At 43.6% G+C, this 20,504-nt stretch overlaps 20 non-coding genes across 20 annotated transcripts; 5 read left to right on the top strand and 15 right to left on the bottom strand.

Annotated features, from left to right (window-relative positions):
* The first annotated feature begins 690 nt into the window (after positions 1–690).
* Positions 691–785, top strand: TRNAI-UAU (transfer RNA isoleucine (anticodon UAU)). The gene is made up of 2 exons: positions 691–728; positions 750–785. It is a non-coding gene; the product is annotated as a tRNA-Ile (tRNA).
* A 1,488-nt stretch (positions 786–2,273) lies between these two features.
* On the bottom strand, positions 2,274–2,345 carry TRNAT-CGU (transfer RNA threonine (anticodon CGU)). Its single transcript has one exon. It is a non-coding gene; the product is annotated as a tRNA-Thr (tRNA).
* Positions 2,346–2,891: 546 nt separating this feature from the next.
* Positions 2,892–2,973, bottom strand: TRNAS-GCU (transfer RNA serine (anticodon GCU)). The gene has a single exon. It is a non-coding gene; the product is annotated as a tRNA-Ser (tRNA).
* Positions 2,974–3,660: 687 nt separating this feature from the next.
* On the bottom strand, positions 3,661–3,732 carry TRNAT-UGU (transfer RNA threonine (anticodon UGU)). Its single transcript has one exon. It is a non-coding gene; the product is annotated as a tRNA-Thr (tRNA).
* Positions 3,733–4,754: 1,022 nt separating this feature from the next.
* Positions 4,755–4,849, top strand: TRNAI-UAU (transfer RNA isoleucine (anticodon UAU)). Its single transcript has 2 exons — positions 4,755–4,792; positions 4,814–4,849. It is a non-coding gene; the product is annotated as a tRNA-Ile (tRNA).
* A 1,488-nt stretch (positions 4,850–6,337) lies between these two features.
* TRNAT-CGU (transfer RNA threonine (anticodon CGU)) lies at positions 6,338–6,410 on the bottom strand. Its single transcript has one exon. It is a non-coding gene; the product is annotated as a tRNA-Thr (tRNA).
* Positions 6,411–6,956: 546 nt separating this feature from the next.
* On the bottom strand, positions 6,957–7,038 carry TRNAS-GCU (transfer RNA serine (anticodon GCU)). The gene has a single exon. It is a non-coding gene; the product is annotated as a tRNA-Ser (tRNA).
* Positions 7,039–7,725: 687 nt separating this feature from the next.
* TRNAT-UGU (transfer RNA threonine (anticodon UGU)) lies at positions 7,726–7,797 on the bottom strand. Its single transcript has one exon. It is a non-coding gene; the product is annotated as a tRNA-Thr (tRNA).
* Positions 7,798–8,819: 1,022 nt separating this feature from the next.
* Positions 8,820–8,914, top strand: TRNAI-UAU (transfer RNA isoleucine (anticodon UAU)). The gene is made up of 2 exons: positions 8,820–8,857; positions 8,879–8,914. It is a non-coding gene; the product is annotated as a tRNA-Ile (tRNA).
* Positions 8,915–10,402: 1,488 nt separating this feature from the next.
* Positions 10,403–10,474, bottom strand: TRNAT-CGU (transfer RNA threonine (anticodon CGU)). The gene has a single exon. It is a non-coding gene; the product is annotated as a tRNA-Thr (tRNA).
* Positions 10,475–11,020: 546 nt separating this feature from the next.
* TRNAS-GCU (transfer RNA serine (anticodon GCU)) lies at positions 11,021–11,102 on the bottom strand. Its single transcript has one exon. It is a non-coding gene; the product is annotated as a tRNA-Ser (tRNA).
* Positions 11,103–11,789: 687 nt separating this feature from the next.
* TRNAT-UGU (transfer RNA threonine (anticodon UGU)) lies at positions 11,790–11,861 on the bottom strand. The gene has a single exon. It is a non-coding gene; the product is annotated as a tRNA-Thr (tRNA).
* A 1,022-nt stretch (positions 11,862–12,883) lies between these two features.
* TRNAI-UAU (transfer RNA isoleucine (anticodon UAU)) lies at positions 12,884–12,978 on the top strand. The gene is made up of 2 exons: positions 12,884–12,921; positions 12,943–12,978. It is a non-coding gene; the product is annotated as a tRNA-Ile (tRNA).
* Positions 12,979–14,466: 1,488 nt separating this feature from the next.
* TRNAT-CGU (transfer RNA threonine (anticodon CGU)) lies at positions 14,467–14,538 on the bottom strand. Its single transcript has one exon. It is a non-coding gene; the product is annotated as a tRNA-Thr (tRNA).
* A 546-nt stretch (positions 14,539–15,084) lies between these two features.
* On the bottom strand, positions 15,085–15,166 carry TRNAS-GCU (transfer RNA serine (anticodon GCU)). Its single transcript has one exon. It is a non-coding gene; the product is annotated as a tRNA-Ser (tRNA).
* Positions 15,167–15,853: 687 nt separating this feature from the next.
* On the bottom strand, positions 15,854–15,926 carry TRNAT-UGU (transfer RNA threonine (anticodon UGU)). The gene has a single exon. It is a non-coding gene; the product is annotated as a tRNA-Thr (tRNA).
* Positions 15,927–16,948: 1,022 nt separating this feature from the next.
* TRNAI-UAU (transfer RNA isoleucine (anticodon UAU)) lies at positions 16,949–17,043 on the top strand. The gene is made up of 2 exons: positions 16,949–16,986; positions 17,008–17,043. It is a non-coding gene; the product is annotated as a tRNA-Ile (tRNA).
* A 1,499-nt stretch (positions 17,044–18,542) lies between these two features.
* Positions 18,543–18,614, bottom strand: TRNAT-CGU (transfer RNA threonine (anticodon CGU)). The gene has a single exon. It is a non-coding gene; the product is annotated as a tRNA-Thr (tRNA).
* A 546-nt stretch (positions 18,615–19,160) lies between these two features.
* On the bottom strand, positions 19,161–19,242 carry TRNAS-GCU (transfer RNA serine (anticodon GCU)). Its single transcript has one exon. It is a non-coding gene; the product is annotated as a tRNA-Ser (tRNA).
* Positions 19,243–19,929: 687 nt separating this feature from the next.
* On the bottom strand, positions 19,930–20,001 carry TRNAT-UGU (transfer RNA threonine (anticodon UGU)). The gene has a single exon. It is a non-coding gene; the product is annotated as a tRNA-Thr (tRNA).
* Between the last annotated feature and the right edge of the window lie 503 nt (positions 20,002–20,504).

Consider the following 20,504-nt stretch of genomic DNA (forward strand, 5'->3'; position numbering starts at 1 on the left):
CCAGTAACACGACAACCTTGTTTGTGTCCTTCTTAATCAACTAACATGCATATTTTCACTTTTGTCTGTATGTTCTTTGAAAGCCAATGGCAATGGTGCTTAGAGCAATGCAGATGTTTTCAAAAGTTAAAATCGACAAAGGTGGGATTCGAAACCACGCGTGTACAGCAGATTAGCAGTCCATCGCCTTAACCACTCGGCCACCTCGTCTACAGGGATTATGTTAGGCATTCAAGTCTTTACAGGTAATAACACAAACATCTTCAAAATAGAACCACAATGCGTTCCTTGTTGAGGTACATCCAGCCGTTTGCAGGAAAACTGCCTCACTTGCTGTTGAGAAAAATTCATCAAAGTCCTGGGGTGTTTATAGGCATCGCCAAGATGACATTGGGAGGTGTTTCAATTGACACGTGTTGAATATGAGGAAGAGCATCATGCTGGCTCCAGTGGCACTGCCTGCAGCATGACAAAAATGTAGAAGGGACATTTGACTGCACCATTGGCTGAACATCAGTGGCAAAGTGTATATCAGGCTAAAAGGTAAGCTCCAGTGGCACAATATGGGCACTACAAGGCACCCATAATTTGGTGTCAGCTAAAAAGACAATGCCAGAGCTTGTGGGTGCTTTTGTACACTTGTGTGTGTGTTTGTGGGTGTAGTTTCATGTCGAAAACCAAAACACAGCAGCTCCAGTGGCGCAATCGGTTAGCGCGCGGTACTTATACAGCAGTACATGCAGTGAGCAATGCCGAGGTTGTGAGTTCAAGCCTCACCTGGAGCAACTTTGGAACTTTTTACTAATTCACCTCAAAACTGAATTATTGAACCAATAAATGTTCTGGACATTTTTTGGTTCACCTCAAGGTTTCCTTGATTGTCAGTTAATGTTGTATGACAGCTCCTCTGCCTTTTAGACATGGAATACTCATTGCAAGTTATTTATGGGGTGTTTGCGCTTTAAATACAGCTACGGAGGGTTTTTGAAAATAGAACAGAAAATAAAAAATGTCAACTGTTATTATACTCCATTTTCTGCTGAGCACCACTTACGGAAGACATTTGTAAAGGTAGAAAAAGGGTTACTGGAGTAGGATCCAGGAGACAATATCAACTTACAAAGAATAATGTTGTCTATTTACTGCATTATCGCCTTTGAAGCAAACCTCTGAGAATAAATACCCTTTCACTAATCAGGCAGTCACTTTGATAAAATCAAGCAGAACAAGGATGCTGATAGGAACTCGCCTCATTTGCATATGGGCTAGGGCTTCTGGGAGCCATGAGAATTAGGAGTTGAAGGTTTTGCAGATCGAGATTGCTAAAGGGCTGGGCATTTGCACAGACCTCTCCATGCCTGATTGGTGCCGAAGGTTAGTTGCAAGTGGTCCCCTGCTCACCCTACCTTACACAGGGCCATGCCCAGTTAGGCCCCTCAGGGCTAGGCCCGGCAGGGCTAAGCCCGGCGTTCGTCAGGCGAAGTGCCTGGACCCCTGCTCATCATACCTCAGAATCTGGTCTAGCTATTGCAGACATGGGGAATGGTGCTTATATCCCATTGACAGCGCCCACAAGCTGCATACTAATAGCCAATGATGTGTGAATGCGGTCAGGGTAGCAGACATATAGAACAATTGGGTGGGTTCGCTTCCGAACTGGAGGCACAGGAGCAGGAGAGAATGGCTGTTGGCGATGTATGCAACTTGCTCTGCGTGAACACATCTACCGACCCCTTCCCCTACACACACGGGCACATACACACACACACACACACATAGCCATTGGAGCTATGCAGAGCTAATCAGAAAGATTGGTAATCATTAGAACATGAAAGATATGTGTTCATTTTTTATTAAACTTGTGGACTCCCGCAGAAACGGAGGGACTCACATCTCTAATTGAGGCTTGCTTACCTCTATACAAATGTGTTTGCTGGCTGTCTTTCTTCAACTGGTATGTGCGGTTGTGTCTGTCTTTGTCTTTCAACACGCCTGGCACGTTTACATTATCAAAGAGATGATTGTATGGAGATGGGGAACACCCCTCCGTTGCATTGTGAACTTGAACAGTCTTTTCACCAAAGCAGCTACATGCGACATTGCAAGGTTTTTGTCAGTCTTTGCCTGAAAACATTAGGCCTTCCTCTCGAACTCTATTTCACTCCTTCTGTGGAAGACTTCAATTATGAGGATGCATCCCGTCATAAAAGGTTCTCTGTAGATGGTGCAACTCTGGCTTCTCTTCCCCGTGCTTTTTGAAAATAATCCGCCCGAGGCCCTGATGAGGTTTGAACTCATGACCCCTGGTTTACGAGACCAGTGCTCTGCCACTGAGCTACAAGGCCACCTGCTGCTTGCTCACAGCCAACAACAGAAAGTGCAAAGAAACCATGGGTTTTACCTAGGTAGATCTCCAGGTATATGAATTTCTGGTTGTGTAAAAATGGCTGTATATCTCTGCATGTGTTCAGTACGTCATCATACATCTGATTTGCGAAAGCGTGTGTGCTTATGTTGGTGATACATTGTCGGTATGCGTTTGAGTATGTACTTTTACGGGTATGTATGTATTGAGTAGGATGCTGAACAGGTTCATGAGTTTAGATAGCAGGTCAGAATGATGGCAAAAGGAACATGTAAAAGGCAGACAACTAAAAGAAAAAAGAATTTGGGATGTAAGCTTGGGAGTTTACTAACTGCGCTGATTTTGGCTCCTATAATAGTAAAGAATGGAAACCTACGAGGAAAGTCTTTGACTAATTTCATTCTCCGCCTGCACCAATGAACTTATTTTTACATCTCTATTTCCATATCTGTACTCATTCCTGTCTTTCACAGGGAGGTTGAAAGACTTTGGTCTATGTTTAAATGCAGACTATAAAGAAAAAATACGACGAAGGTGGGATTCGAACCCACGCGTGCAGAGCACAATGGATTAGCAGTCCATCGCCTTAACCACTCGGCCACCTCGTCTGTTTGGGAACGGTGCTCGAGTCCCATGCTTAAAGAAGAGATAAAACAATGGTGGTGCAAAGTCAGTGAAAAATAGATCATGTTTGTCATAATAGAAACAAGATCGTTGACTCGTTCTTCCTTACCCGGCCATTGATAGATAAACACATCAAGTTGAAGTTCAGAAAAATATAACAAGAGCTCCTGGAGGGTTCACAACACTAATCCAGAGGAAGGTGCTTGAGCTTCCGTATGGCACACCATTAGTAGTAAAACCAGCATAACGCAAGCTCCAGTTTCCCAGTGTTTGGCATCATTCAACGTTTCCAGCCAAGATCAAAGTTCAGATGCTGCTGCTTCCTGTGATGTCATTGAATTTAAATAGTGAGTGATGGCAATAACCCTTTTCCAATTAAATTTTGCCACATCAACGTCCCTGAAAATAGAGAAAGGCGTGCAACCCAGAACCGCTGTACTGTTCAATAGAGTAAGGGCTTCACCGTGATCATCTGCATCTGTCATCCCAAGATTATCAAGGTCTTTTTCTTGAAGAAATTAGGTCCAGAAAGCCGACCTTCCCCACAGACTATTCAGACACCTTGCGCTTGTGGCTTTGTTATAGGCCCGAATCCATTGGTAAAAGGTTGCACAGGTACAATGTGCAATATCAGTTCCTATTCAACAATGTTCAAGAAAATTACCATTTGGAGGCCCTGATGAGGATCGAACTCACGACCCCTGGTTTACAAGACCAGTGCTCTGCCACTGAGCTACAGAGCCCCTCAGGTTACGACGCATAACAGCAACACAACGAGCACACAACATGATGTTTACTGGGTAGACATATTTGAAGGGTGTGTGAGAATGTATGTATATGATTGTGATTTGACCTGTTTTTTTCTGGCCGATTTTTTGAGGAGCAGCTAATTTGTGCGTATTCCGTGCAATTTTAGGGTGACTAATGAGGAGATGTGATGCGTGAAAGTTGAAAAAAACATGTACATGGCAGCAGAGAGACAATATGGATATTACCTTTGCTTTTTTAAATTTCTATCCGGATTCTGGCTCAAAGGGTAGTCAAGCACAGCAGATTGCATTCCTGCCAGTAACACGACAACCTTGTTTGTGTCCTTCTTAATCAACTAACATGCATATTTTCACTTTTGTCTGTATGTTCTTTGAAAGCCAATGGCAATGGTGCTTAGAGCAATGCAGATGTTTAAAAAAGATTTCAAAAGTTAAAATCGACAAAGGTGGGATTCGAAACCACGCGTGTACAGCAGATTAGCAGTCCATCGCCTTAACCACTCAGCCACCTCGTCTACAGGGATTATGTTAGGCATTCAAGTCTTTACAGGTAATAACACAAACATCTTCAAAATAGAACCACAATGCGCTGCTTGTTGAGGTACATCCAGCCGTTTGCAGGAAAACTGCCTCACTTGCTGTTGAGAAAAATTCATCAAAGTCCTGGGGTGTTTATAGGCATCGCCAAGATGACATTGGGAGGTGTTTCAATTGACACGTGTTGAATATGAGGAAGAGCATCATGCTGGCTCCAGTGGCACTGCCTGCAGCATGACAAAAATGTAGAAGGGACATTTGACTGCACCATTGGCTGAACATCAGTGGCAAAGTGTATATCAGGCTAAAAGGTAAGCTCCAGTGGCACAATATGGGCACTACAAGGCACCCATAATTTGGTGTCAGCTAAAAAGACAATGCCAGAGCTTGTGGGTGCTTTTGTACACTTGTGTGTGTGTTTGTGGGTGTAGTTTCATGTCGAAAACCAAAACACAGCAGCTCCAGTGGCGCGAACGGTTAGCGCGCGGTACTTATACAGCAGTACATGCAGTGAGCAATGCCGAGGTTGTGAGTTCAAGCCTCACCTGGAGCAACTTTGGAACTTTTTACTAATTCACCTCAAAACTGAATTATTGAACCAATAAATGTTCTGGACATTTTTTGGTTCACCTCAAGGTTTCCTTGATTGTCAGTTAATGTTGTATGACAGCTCCTCTGCCTTTTAGACATGGAATACTCATTGCAAGTTATTTATGGGGTGTTTGCGCTTTAAATACAGCTACGGAGGGTTTTTGAAAATAGAACAGAAAATAAAAAATGTCAACTGTTATTATACTCCATTTTCTGCTGAGCACCACTTACGGAAGACATTTGTAAAGGTAGAAAAAGGGTTACTGGAGTAGGATCCAGGAGACAATATCAACTTACAAAGAATAATGTTGTCTATTTACTGCATTATCGCCTTTGAAGCAAACCTCTGAGAATAAATACCCTTTCACTAATCAGGCAGTCACTTTGATAAAATCAAGCAGAACAAGGATGCTGATAGGAACTCGCCTCATTTGCATATGGGCTAGGGCTTCTGGGAGCCATGAGAATTAGGAGTTGAAGGTTTTGCAGATCGAGATTGCTAAAGGGCTGGGCATTTGCACAGACCTCTCCATGCCTGATTGGTGCCGAAGGTTAGTTGCAAGTGGTCCCCTGCTCACCCTACCTTACACAGGGCCATGCCCAGTTAGGCCCCTCAGGGCTAGGCCCGGCAGGGCTAAGCCCGGCGTTCGTCAGGCGAAGTGCCTGGACCCCTGCTCATCATACCTCAGAATCTGGTCTAGCTATTGCAGACATGGGGAATGGTGCTTATATCCCATTGACAGCGCCCACAAGCTGCATACTAATAGCCAATGATGTGTGAATGCGGTCAGGGTAGCAGACATATAGAACAATTGGGTGGGTTCGCTTCCGAACTGGAGGCACAGGAGCAGGAGAGAATGGCTGTTGGCGATGTATGCAACTTGCTCTGCGTGAACACATCTACCGACCCCTTCCCCTACACACACGGGCACATACACACACACACACACACATAGCCATTGGAGCTATGCAGAGCTAATCAGAAAGATTGGTAATCATTAGAACATGAAAGATATGTGTTCATTTTTTATTAAACTTGTGGACTCCCGCAGAAACGGAGGGACTCACATCTCTAATTGAGGCTTGCTTACCTCTATACAAATGTGTTTGCTGGCTGTCTTTCTTCAACTGGTATGTGCGGTTGTGTCTGTCTTTGTCTTTCAACACGCCTGGCACGTTTACATTATCAAAGAGATGATTGTATGGAGATGGGGAACACCCCTCCGTTGCATTGTGAACTTGAACAGTCTTTTCACCAAAGCAGCTACATGCGACATTGCAAGGTTTTTGTCAGTCTTTGCCTGAAAACATTAGGCCTTCCTCTCGAACTCTATTTCACTCCTTCTGTGGAAGACTTCAATTATGAGGATGCATCCCGTCATAAAAGGTTCTCTGTAGATGGTGCAACTCTGGCTTCTCTTCCCCGTGCTTTTTGAAAATAATCCGCCCGAGGCCCTGATGAGGTTTGAACTCATGACCCCCTGGTTTACGAGACCAGTGCTCTGCCACTGAGCTACAAGGCCACCTGCTGCTTGCTCACAGCCAACAACAGAAAGTGCAAAGAAACCATGGGTTTTACCTAGGTAGATCTCCAGGTATATGAATTTCTGGTTGTGTAAAAATGGCTGTATATCTCTGCATGTGTTCAGTACGTCATCATACATCTGATTTGCGAAAGCGTGTGTGCTTATGTTGGTGATACATTGTCGGTATGCGTTTGAGTATGTACTTTTACGGGTATGTATGTATTGAGTAGGATGCTGAACAGGTTCATGAGTTTAGATAGCAGGTCAGAATGATGGCAAAAGGAACATGTAAAAGGCAGACAACTAAAAGAAAAAAGAATTTGGGATGTAAGCTTGGGAGTTTACTAACTGCGCTGATTTTGGCTCCTATAATAGTAAAGAATGGAAACCTACGAGGAAAGTCTTTGACTAATTTCATTCTCCGCCTGCACCAATGAACTTATTTTTACATCTCTATTTCCATATCTGTACTCATTCCTGTCTTTCACAGGGAGGTTGAAAGACTTTGGTCTATGTTTAAATGCAGACTATAAAGAAAAAATACGACGAAGGTGGGATTCGAACCCACGCGTGCAGAGCACAATGGATTAGCAGTCCATCGCCTTAACCACTCGGCCACCTCGTCTGTTTGGGAACGGTGCTCGAGTCCCATGCTTAAAGAAGAGATAAAACAATGGTGGTGCAAAGTCAGTGAAAAATAGATCATGTTTGTCATAATAGAAACAAGATCGTTGACTCGTTCTTCCTTACCCGGCCATTGATAGATAAACACATCAAGTTGAAGTTCAGAAAAATATAACAAGAGCTCCTGGAGGGTTCACAACACTAATCCAGAGGAAGGTGCTTGAGCTTCCGTATGGCACACCATTAGTAGTAAAACCAGCATAACGCAAGCTCCAGTTTCCCAGTGTTTGGCATCATTCAACGTTTCCAGCCAAGATCAAAGTTCAGATGCTGCTGCTTCCTGTGATGTCATTGAATTTAAATAGTGAGTGATGGCAATAACCCTTTTCCAATTAAATTTTGCCACATCAACGTCCCTGAAAATAGAGAAAGGCGTGCAACCCAGAACCGCTGTACTGTTCAATAGAGTAAGGGCTTCACCGTGATCATCTGCATCTGTCATCACAAGATTATCAAGGTCTTTTTCTTGAAGAAATTAGGTCCAGAAAGCCGACCTTCCCCACAGACTATTCAGACACCTTGCGCTTGTGGCTTTGTTATAGGCCCGAATCCATTGGTAAAAGGTTGCACAGGTACAATGTGCAATATCAGTTCCTATTCAACAATGTTCAAGAAAATTACCATTTGGAGGCCCTGATGAGGATCGAACTCACGACCCCTGGTTTACAAGACCAGTGCTCTGCCACTGAGCTACAGAGCCCCTCAGGTTACGACGCATAACAGCAACACAACGAGCACACAACATGATGTTTACTGGGTAGACATATTTGAAGGGTGTGTGAGAATGTATGTATATGATTGTGATTTGACCTGTTTTTTTCTGGCCGATTTTTTGAGGAGCAGCTAATTTGTGCGTATTCCGTGCAATTTTAGGGTGACTAATGAGGAGATGTGATGCGTGAAAGTTGAAAAAAACATGTACATGGCAGCAGAGAGACAATATGGATATTACCTTTGCTTTTTTAAATTTCTATCCGGATTCTGGCTCAAAGGGTAGTCAAGCACAGCAGATTGCATTCCTGCCAGTAACACGACAACCTTGTTTGTGTCCTTCTTAATCAACTAACATGCATATTTTCACTTTTGTCTGTATGTTCTTTGAAAGCCAATGGCAATGGTGCTTAGAGCAATGCAGATGTTTAAAAAAGATTTCAAAAGTTAAAATCGACAAAGGTGGGATTCGAAACCACGCGTGTACAGCAGATTAGCAGTCCATCGCCTTAACCACTCGGCCACCTCGTCTACAGGGATTATGTTAGGCATTCAAGTCTTTACAGGTAATAACACAAACATCTTCAAAATAGAACCACAATGCGCTGCTTGTTGAGGTACATCCAGCCGTTTGCAGGAAAACTGCCTCACTTGCTGTTGAGAAAAATTCATCAAAGTCCTGGGGTGTTTATAGGCATCGCCAAGATGACATTGGGAGGTGTTTCAATTGACACGTGTTGAATATGAGGAAGAGCATCATGCTGGCTCCAGTGGCACTGCCTGCAGCATGACAAAAATGTAGAAGGGACATTTGACTGCACCATTGGCTGAACATCAGTGGCAAAGTGTATATCAGGCTAAAAGGTAAGCTCCAGTGGCACAATATGGGCACTACAAGGCACCCATAATTTGGTGTCAGCTAAAAAGACAATGCCAGAGCTTGTGGGTGCTTTTGTACACTTGTGTGTGTGTTTGTGGGTGTAGTTTCATGTCGAAAACCAAAACACAGCAGCTCCAGTGGCGCAATCGGTTAGCGCGCGGTACTTATACAGCAGTACATGCAGTGAGCAATGCCGAGGTTGTGAGTTCAAGCCTCACCTGGAGCAACTTTGGAACTTTTTACTAATTCACCTCAAAACTGAATTATTGAACCAATAAATGTTCTGGACATTTTTTGGTTCACCTCAAGGTTTCCTTGATTGTCAGTTAATGTTGTATGACAGCTCCTCTGCCTTTTAGACATGGAATACTCATTGCAAGTTATTTATGGGGTGTTTGCGCTTTAAATACAGCTACGGAGGGTTTTTGAAAATAGAACAGAAAATAAAAAATGTCAACTGTTATTATACTCCATTTTCTGCTGAGCACCACTTACGGAAGACATTTGTAAAGGTAGAAAAAGGGTTACTGGAGTAGGATCCAGGAGACAATATCAACTTACAAAGAATAATGTTGTCTATTTACTGCATTATCGCCTTTGAAGCAAACCTCTGAGAATAAATACCCTTTCACTAATCAGGCAGTCACTTTGATAAAATCAAGCAGAACAAGGATGCTGATAGGAACTCGCCTCATTTGCATATGGGCTAGGGCTTCTGGGAGCCATGAGAATTAGGAGTTGAAGGTTTTGCAGATCGAGATTGCTAAAGGGCTGGGCATTTGCACAGACCTCTCCATGCCTGATTGGTGCCGAAGGTTAGTTGCAAGTGGTCCCCTGCTCACCCTACCTTACACAGGGCCATGCCCAGTTAGGCCCCTCAGGGCTAGGCCCGGCAGGGCTAAGCCCGGCGTTCGTCAGGCGAAGTGCCTGGACCCCTGCTCATCATACCTCAGAATCTGGTCTAGCTATTGCAGACATGGGGAATGGTGCTTATATCCCATTGACAGCGCCCACAAGCTGCATACTAATAGCCAATGATGTGTGAATGCGGTCAGGGTAGCAGACATATAGAACAATTGGGTGGGTTCGCTTCCGAACTGGATGCACAGGAGCAGGAGAGAATGGCTGTTGGCGATGTATGCAACTTGCTCTGCGTGAACACATCTACCGACCCCTTCCCCTACACACACGGGCACATACACACACACACACACACATAGCCATTGGAGCTATGCAGAGCTAATCAGAAAGATTGGTAATCATTAGAACATGAAAGATATGTGTTCATTTTTTATTAAACTTGTGGACTCCCGCAGAAACGGAGGGACTCACATCTCTAATTGAGGCTTGCTTACCTCTATACAAATGTGTTTGCTGGCTGTCTTTCTTCAACTGGTATGTGCGGTTGTGTCTGTCTTTGTCTTTCAACACGCCTGGCACGTTTACATTATCAAAGAGATGATTGTATGGAGATGGGGAACACCCCTCCGTTGCATTGTGAACTTGAACAGTCTTTTCACCAAAGCAGCTACATGCGACATTGCAAGGTTTTTGTCAGTCTTTGCCTGAAAACATTAGGCCTTCCTCTCGAACTCTATTTCACTCCTTCTGTGGAAGACTTCAATTATGAGGATGCATCCCGTCATAAAAGGTTCTCTGTAGATGGTGCAACTCTGGCTTCTCTTCCCCGTGCTTTTTGAAAATAATCCGCCCGAGGCCCTGATGAGGTTTGAACTCATGACCCCTGGTTTACGAGACCAGTGCTCTGCCACTGAGCTACAAGGCCACCTGCTGCTTGCTCACAGCCAACAACAGAAAGTGCGAAGAAACCATGGGTTTTACCTAGGTAGATCTCCAGGTATATGAATTTCTGGTTGTGTAAAAATGGCTGTATATCTCTGCATGTGTTCAGTACGTCATCATACATCTGATTTGCGAAAGCGTGTGTGCTTATGTTGGTGATACATTGTCGGTATGCGTTTGAGTATGTACTTTTACGGGTATGTATGTATTGAGTAGGATGCTGAACAGGTTCATGAGTTTAGATAGCAGGTCAGAATGATGGCAAAAGGAACATGTAAAAGGCAGACAACTAAAAGAAAAAAGAATTTGGGATGTAAGCTTGGGAGTTTACTAACTGCGCTGATTTTGGCTCCTATAATAGTAAAGAATGGAAACCTACGAGGAAAGTCTTTGACTAATTTCATTCTCCGCCTGCACCAATGAACTTATTTTTACATCTCTATTTCCATATCTGTACTCATTCCTGTCTTTCACAGGGAGGTTGAAAGACTTTGGTCTATGTTTAAATGCAGACTATAAAGAAAAAATACGACGAAGGTGGGATTCGAACCCACGCGTGCAGAGCACAATGGATTAGCAGTCCATCGCCTTAACCACTCGGCCACCTCGTCTGTTTGGGAACGGTGCTCGAGTCCCATGCTTAAAGAAGAGATAAAACAATGGTGGTGCAAAGTCAGTGAAAAATAGATCATGTTTGTCATAATAGAAACAAGATCGTTGACTCGTTCTTCCTTACCCGGCCATTGATAGATAAACACATCAAGTTGAAGTTCAGAAAAATATAACAAGAGCTCCTGGAGGGTTCACAACACTAATCCAGAGGAAGGTGCTTGAGCTTCCGTATGGCACACCATTAGTAGTAAAACCAGCATAACGCAAGCTCCAGTTTCCCAGTGTTTGGCATCATTCAACGTTTCCAGCCAAGATCAAAGTTCAGATGCTGCTGCTTCCTGTGATGTCATTGAATTTAAATAGTGAGTGATGGCAATAACCCTTTTCCAATTAAATTTTGCCACATCAACGTCCCTGAAAATAGAGAAAGGCGTGCAACCCAGAACCGCTGTACTGTTCAATAGAGTAAGGGCTTCACCGTGATCATCTGCATCTGTCATCACAAGATTATCAAGGTCTTTTTCTTGAAGAAATTAGGTCCAGAAAGCCGACCTTCCCCACAGACTATTCAGACACCTTGCGCTTGTGGCTTTGTTATAGGCCCGAATCCATTGGTAAAAGGTTGCACAGGTACAATGTGCAATATCAGTTCCTATTCAACAATGTTCAAGAAAATTACCATTTGGAGGCCCTGATGAGGATCGAACTCACGACCCCTGGTTTACAAGACCAGTGCTCTGCCACTGAGCTACAGAGCCCCTCAGGTTACCACGCATAACAGCAACACAACGAGCACACAACATGATGTTTACTGGGTAGACATATTTGAAGGGTGTGTGAGAATGTATGTATATGATTGTGATTTGACCTGTTTTTTTCTGGCCGATTTTTTGAGGAGCAGCTAATTTGTGCGTATTCCGTGCAATTTTAGGGTGACTAATGAGGAGATGTGATGCGTGAAAGTTGAAAAAAACATGTACATGGCAGCAGAGAGACAATATGGATATTACCTTTGCTTTTTTAAATTTCTATCCGGATTCTGGCTCAAAGGGTAGTCAAGCACAGCAGATTGCATTCCTGCCAGTAACACGACAACCTTGTTTGTGTCCTTCTTAATCAACTAACATGCATATTTTCACTTTTGTCTGTATGTTCTTTGAAAGCCAATGGCAATGGTGCTTAGAGCAATGCAGATGTTTAAAAAAGATTTCAAAAGTTAAAATCGACAAAGGTGGGATTCGAAACCACGCGTGTACAGCAGATTAGCAGTCCATCGCCTTAACCACTCGGCCACCTCGTCTACAGGGATTATGTTAGGCATTCAAGTCTTTACAGGTAATAACACAAACATCTTCAAAATAGAACCACAATGCGTTCCTTGTTGAGGTACATCCAGCCGTTTGCAGGAAAACTGCCTCACTTGCTGTTGAGAAAAATTCATCAAAGTCCTGGGGTGTTTATAGGCATCGCCAAGATGACATTGGGAGGTGTTTCAATTGACACGTGTTGAATATGAGGAAGAGCATCATGCTGGCTCCAGTGGCACTGCCTGCAGCATGACAAAAATGTAGAAGGGACATTTGACTGCACCATTGGCTGAACATCAGTGGCAAAGTGTATATCAGGCTAAAAGGTAAGCTCCAGTGGCACAATATGGGCACTACAAGGCACCCATAATTTGGTGTCAGCTAAAAAGACAATGCCACAGCTTGTGGGTGCTTTTGTACACTTGTGTGTGTGTTTGTGGGTGTAGTTTCATGTCGAAAACCAAAACACAGCAGCTCCAGTGGCGCAATCGGTTAGCGCGCGGTACTTATACAGCAGTACATGCAGTGAGCAATGCCGAGGTTGTGAGTTCAAGCCTCACCTGGAGCAACTTTGGAACTTTTTACTAATTCACCTCAAAACTGAATTATTGAACCAATAAATGTTCTGGACATTTTTTGGTTCACCTCAAGGTTTCCTTGATTGTCAGTTAATGTTGTATGACAGCTCCTCTGCCTTTTAGACATGGAATACTCATTGCAAGTTATTTATGGGGTGTTTGCGCTTTAAATACAGCTACGGAGGGTTTTTGAAAATAGAACAGAAAATAAAAAATGTCAACTGTTATTATACTCCATTTTCTGCTGAGCACCACTTACGGAAGACATTTGTAAAGGTAGAAAAAGGGTTACTGGAGTAGGATCCAGGAGACAATATCAACTTACAAAGAATAATGTTGTCTATTTACTGCATTATCGCCTTTGAAGCAAACCTCTGAGAATAAATACCCTTTCACTAATCAGGCAGTCACTTTGATAAAATCAAGCAGAACAAGGATGCTGATAGGAACTCGCCTCATTTGCATATGGGCTAGGGCTTCTGGGAGCCATGAGAATTAGGAGTTGAAGGTTTTGCAGATCGAGATTGCTAAAGGGCTGGGCATTTGCACAGACCTCTCCATGCCTGATTGGTGCCGAAGGTTAGTTGCAAGTGGTCCCCTGCTCACCCTACCTTACACAGGGCCATGCCCAGTTAGGCCCCTCAGGGCTAGGCCCGGCAGGGCTAAGCCCGGCGTTCGTCAGGCGAAGTGCCTGGACCCCTGCTCATCATACCTCAGAATCTGGTCTAGCTATTGCAGACATGGGGAATGGTGCTTATATCCCATTGACAGCGCCCACAAGCTGCATACTAATAGCCAATGATGTGTGAATGCGGTCAGGGTAGCAGACATATAGAACAATTGGGTGGGTTCGCTTCCGAACTGGATGCACAGGAGCAGGAGAGAATGGCTGTTGGCGATGTATGCAACTTGCTCTGCGTGAACACATCTACCGACCCCTTCCCCTACACACACGGGCACATACACACACACACACACACATAGCCATTGGAGCTATGCAGAGCTAATCAGAAAGATTGGTAATCATTAGAACATGAAAGATATGTGTTCATTTTTTATTAAACTTGTGGACTCCCGCAGAAACGGAGGGACTCACATCTCTAATTGAGGCTTGCTTACCTCTATACAAATGTGTTTGCTGGCTGTCTTTCTTCAACTGGTATGTGCGGTTGTGTCTGTCTTTGTCTTTCAACACGCCTGGCACGTTTACATTATCAAAGAGATGATTGTATGGAGATGGGGAACACCGCTCCGTTGCATTGTGAACTTGAACAGTCTTTTCACCAAAGCAGCTACATGCGACATTGCAAGGTTTTTGTCAGTCTTTGCCTGAAAACATTAGGCCTTCCTCTCGAACTCTATTTCACTCCTTCTGTGGAAGACTTCAATTATGAGGATGCATCCCGTCATAAAAGGTTCTCTGTAGATGGTGCAACTCTGGCTTCTCTTCCCCGTGCTTTTTGAAAATAATCCGCCCGAGGCCCTGATGAGGTTTGAACTCATGACCCCTGGTTTACGAGACCAGTGCTCTGCCACTGAGCTACAAGGCCACCTGCTGCTTGCTCACAGCCAACAACAGAAAGTGCAAAGAAACCATGGGTTTTACCTAGGTAGATCTCCAGGTATATGAATTTCTGGTTGTGTAAAAATGGCTGTATATCTCTGCATGTGTTCAGTACGTCATCATACATCTGATTTGCGAAAGCGTGTGTGCTTATGTTGGTGATACATTGTCGGTATGCGTTTGAGTATGTACTTTTACGGGTATGTATGTATTGAGTAGGATGCTGAACAGGTTCATGAGTTTAGATAGCAGGTCAGAATGATGGCAAAAGGAACATGTAAAAGGCAGACAACTAAAAGAAAAAAGAATTTGGGATGTAAGCTTGGGAGTTTACTAACTGCGCTGATTTTGGCTCCTATAATAGTAAAGAATGGAAACCTACGAGGAAAGTCTTTGACTAATTTCATTCTCCGCCTGCACCAATGAACTTATTTTTACATCTCTATTTCCATATCTGTACTCATTCCTGTCTTTCACAGGGAGGTTGAAAGACTTTGGTCTATGTTTAAATGCAGACTATAAAGAAAAAATACAACGAAGGTGGGATTCGAACCCACGCGTGCAGAGCACAATGGATTAGCAGTCCATCGCCTTAACCACTCGGCCACCTCGTCTGTTTGGGAACGGTGCTCGAGTCCCATGCTTAAAGAAGAGATAAAACAATGGTGGTGCAAAGTCAGTGAAAAATAGATCATGTTTGTCATAATAGAAACAAGATCGTTGACTCGTTCTTCCTTACCCGGCCATTGATAGATAAACACATCAAGTTGAAGTTCAGAAAAATATAACAAGAGCTCCTGGAGGGTTCACAACACTAATCCAGAGGAAGGTGCTTGAGCTTCCGTATGGCACACCATTAGTAGTAAAACCAGCATAACGCAAGCTCCAGTTTCCCAGTGTTTGGCATCATTCAACGTTTCCAGCCAAGATCAAAGTTCAGATGCTGCTGCTTCCTGTGATGTCATTGAATTTAAATAGTGAGTGATGGCAATAACCCTTTTCCAATTAAATTTTGCCACATCAACGTCCCTGAAAATAGAGAAAGGCGTGCAACCCAGAACCGCTGTACTGTTCAATAGAGTAAAGGCTTCACCGTGATCATCTGCATCTGTCATCACAAGATTATCAAGGTCTTTTTCTTGAAGAAATTAGGTCCAGAAAGCCGACCTTCCCCACAGACTATTCAGACACCTTGCGCTTGTGGCTTTGTTATAGGCCCGAATCCATTGGTAAAAGGTTGCACAGGTACAATGTGCAATATCAGTTCCTATTCAACAATGTTCAAGAAAATTACCATTTGGAGGCCCTGATGAGGATCGAACTACCCGACCCCTGGTTTACAAGACCAGTGCTCTGCCACTGAGCTACAGAGCCCCTCAGGTTACGACGCATAACAGCAACACAACGAGCACACAACATGATGTTTACTGGGTAGACATATTTGAAGGGTGTGTGAGAATGTATGTATATGATTGTGATTTGACCTGTTTTTTTCTGGCCGATTTTTTGAGGAGCAGCTAATTTGTGCGTATTCCGTGCAATTTTAGGGTGACTAATGAGGAGATGTGATGCGTGAAAGTTGAAAAAAACATGTACATGGCAGCAGAGAGACAATATGGATATTACCTTTGCTTTTTTAAATTTCTATCCGGATTCTGGCTCAAAGGGTAGTCAAGCACAGCAGATTGCATTCCTGCCAGTAACACGACAACCTTGTTTGTGTCCTTCTTAATCAACTAACATGCATATTTTCACTTTTGTCTGTATGTTCTTTGAAAGCCAATGGCAATGGTGCTTAGAGCAATGCAGATGTTTAAAAAAGATTTCAAAAGTTAAAATCGACAAAGGTGGGATTCGAAACCACGCGTGTACAGCAGATTAGCAGTCCATCGCCTTAACCACTCGGCCACCTCGTCTACAGGGATTATGTTAGGCATTCAAGTCTTTACAGGTAATAACACAAACATCTTCAAAATAGAACCACAATGCGTTCCTTGTTGAGGTACATCCAGCCGTTTGCAGGAAAACTGCCTCACTTGCTGTTGAGAAAAATTCATCAAAGTCCTGGGGTGTTTATAGGCATCGCCAAGATGACATTGGGAGGTGTTTCAATTGACACGTGTTGAATATGAGGAAGAGCATCATGCTGGCTCCAGTGGCACTGCCTGCAGCATGACAAAAATGTAGAAGGGACATTTGACTGCACCATTGGCTGAACATCAATGGCAAAGTGTATATCAGGCTAAAAGGTAAGCTCCAGTGGCACAATATGGGCACTACAAGGCACCCATAATTTGGTGTCAGCTAAAAAGACAATGCCAGAGCTTGTGGGTGCTTTTGTACACTTGTGTGTGTGTTTGTGGGTGTAGTTTCATGTCGAAAACCAAAACACAGCAGCTCCAGTGGCGCAATCGGTTAGCGCGCGGTACTTATACAGCAGTACATGCAGTGAGCAATGCCGAGGTTGTGAGTTCAAGCCTCACCTGGAGCAACTTTGGAACTTTTTACTAATTCACCTCAAAACTGAATTATTGAACCAATAAATGTTCTGGACATTTTTTGGTTCACCTCAAGGTTTCCTTGATTGTCAGTTAATGTTGTATGACAGCTCCTCTGCCTTTTAGACATGGAATACTCATTGCAAGTTATTTATGGGGTGTTTGCGCTTTAAATACAGCTACGGAGGGTTTTTGAAAATAGAACAGAAAATAAAAAATGTCAACTGTTATTATACTCCATTTTCTGCTGAGCACCACTTACGGAAGACATTTGTAAAGGTAGAAAAAGGGTTACTGGAGTAGGATCCAGGAGACAATATCAACTTACAAAGAATAATGTTGTCTATTTACTGCATTATCGCCTTTGAAGCAAACCTCTGAGAATAAATACCCTTTCACTAATCAGGCAGTCACTTTGATAAAATCAAGCAGAACAAGGATGCTGATAGGAACTCGCCTCATTTGCATATGGGCTAGGGCTTCTGGGAGCCATGAGAATTAGGAGTTGAAGGTTTTGCAGATCGAGATTGCTAAAGGGCTGGGCATTTGCACAGACCTCTCCATGCCTGATTGGTGCCGAAGGTTAGTTGCAAGTGGTCCCCTGCTCACCCTACCTTACACAGGGCCATGCCCAGTTAGGCCCCTCAGGGCTAGGCCCGGCAGGGCTAAGCCCAGCGTTTGTCAGGCGTTCGTCAGGCGAAGTGCCTGGACCCCTGCTCATCATACCTCAGAATCTGGTCTAGCTATTGCAGACATGGGGAATGGTGCTTATATCCCATTGACAGCGCCCACAAGCTGCATACTAATAGCCAATGATGTGTGAATGCGGTCAGGGTAGCAGACATATAGAACAATTGGGTGGGTTCGCTTCCGAACTGGATGCACAGGAGCAGGAGAGAATGGCTGTTGGCGATGTATGCAACTTGCTCTGCATGAACACATCTACCGACCCCTTCCCCTACACACACGGGCACATACACACACACACACACACATAGCCATTGGAGCTATGCAGAGCTAATCAGAAAGATTGGTAATCATTAGAACATGAAAGATATGTGTTCATTTTTTATTAAACTTGTGGACTCCCGCAGAAACGGAGGGACTCACATCTCTAATTGAGGCTTGCTTACCTCTATACAAATGTGTTTGCTGGCTGTCTTTCTTCAACTGGTATGTGCGGTTGTGTCTGTCTTTGTCTTTCAACACGCCTGGCACGTTTACATTATCAAAGAGATGATTGTATGGAGATGGGGAACACCCCTCCGTTGCATTGTGTACTTGAACAGTCTTTTCACCAAAGCAGCTACATGCGACATTGCAAGGTTTTTGTCAGTCTTTGCCTGAAAACATTAGGCCTTCCTCTCGAACTCTATTTCACTCCTTCTGTGGAAGACTTCAATTATGAGGATGCATCCCGTCATAAAAGGTTCTCTGTAGATGGTGCAACTCTGGCTTCTCTTCCCCGTGCTTTTTGAAAATAATCCGCCCGAGGCCCTGATGAGGTTTGAACTCATGACCCCTGGTTTACGAGACCAGTGCTCTGCCACTGAGCTACAAGGCCACCTGCTGCTTGCTCACAGCCAACAACAGAAAGTGCAAAGAAACCATGGGTTTGACCTAGGTAGATCTCCAGGTATATGAATTTCTGGTTGTGTAAAAATGGCTGTATATCTCTGCATGTGTTCAGTACGTCATCATACATCTGATTTGCGAAAGCGTGTGTGCTTATGTTGGTGATACATTGTCGGTATGCGTTTGAGTATGTACTTTTACGGGTATGTATGTATTGAGTAGGATGCTGAACAGGTTCATGAGTTTAGATAGCAGGTCAGAATGATGGCAAAATGAACATGTAAAAGGCAGACAACTAAAAGAAAAAAGAATTTGGGATGTAAGCTTGGGAGTTTACTAACTGCGCTGATTTTGGCTCCTATAATAGTAAAGAATGGAAACCTACGAGGAAAGTCTTTGACTAATTTCATTCTCCGCCTGCACCAATGAACTTATTTTTACATCTCTATTTCCATATCTGTACTCATTCCTGTCTTTCACAGGGAGGTTGAAAGACTTTGGTCTATGTTTAAATGCAGACTATAAAGAAAAAATACGACGAAGGTGGGATTCGAACCTACGCGTGCAGAGCACAATGGATTAGCAGTCCATCGCCTTAACCACTCGGCCACCTCGTCTGTTTGGGAACGGTGCTCGAGTCCCATGCTTAAAGAAGAGATAAAACAATGGTGGTGCAAAGTCAGTGAAAAATAGATCATGTTTGTCATAATAGAAACAAGATCGTTGACTCGTTCTTCCTTACCCGGCCATTGATAGATAAACACATCAAGTTGAAGTTCAGAAAAATATAACAAGAGCTCCTGGAGGGTTCACAACACTAATCCAGAGGAAGGTGCTTGAGCTTCCGTATGGCACACCATTAGTAGTAAAACCAGCATAACGCAAGCTCCAGTTTCCCAGTGTTTGGCATCATTCAACGTTTCCAGCCAAGATCAAAGTTCAGATGCTGCTGCTTCCTGTGATGTCATTGAATTTAAATAGTGAGTGATGGCAATAACCCTTTTCCAATTAAATTTTGCCACATCAACGTCCCTGAAAATAGAGAAAGGCGTGCAACCCAGAACCGCTGTACTGTTCAATAGAGTAAGGGCTTCACCGTGATCATCTGCATCTGTCATCACAAGATTATCAAGGTCTTTTTCTTGAAGAAATTAGGTCCAGAAAGCCGACCTTCCCCACAGACTATTCAGACACCTTGCGCTTGTGGCTTTGTTATAGGCCCGAATCCATTGGTAAAAGGTTGCACAGGTACAATGTGCAATATCAGTTCCTATTCAACAATGTTCAAGAAAATTACCATTTGGAGGCCCTGATGAGGATCGAACTCACGACCCCTGGTTTACAAGACCAGTGCTCTGCCACTGAGCTACAGAGCCCCTCAGGTTACGACGCATAACAGCAACACAACGAGCACACAACATGATGTTTACTGGGTAGACATATTTGAAGGGTGTGTGAGAATGTATGTATATGATTGTGATTTGACCTGTTTTTTTCTGGCCGATTTTTTGAGGAGCAGCTAATTTGTGCGTATTCCGTGCAATTTTAGGGTGACTAATGAGGAGATGTGATGCGTGAAAGTTGAAAAAAACATGTACATGGCAGCAGAGAGACAATATGGATATTACCTTTGCTTTTTTAAATTTCTATCCGGATTCTGGCTCAAAGGGTAGTCAAGCACAGCAGATTGCATTCCTGCCAGTAACACGACAACCTTGTTTGTGTCCTTCTTAATCAACTAACATGCATATTTTCACTTTTGTCTGTATGTTCTTTGAAAGCCAATGGCAATGGTGCTTAGAGCAATGCAGATGTTTAAAAAAGATTTCAAAAGTTAAAATCGACAAAGGTGGGATTCGAAACCACGCGTGTACAGCAG

Source organism: Ambystoma mexicanum, chromosome 13 (assembly GCF_040938575.1).
Source record: "Ambystoma mexicanum isolate Mex_15411 chromosome 13, UKY_AmexF1_1, whole genome shotgun sequence".
Lineage (NCBI taxonomy): Eukaryota > Metazoa > Chordata > Amphibia > Caudata > Ambystomatidae > Ambystoma > Ambystoma mexicanum.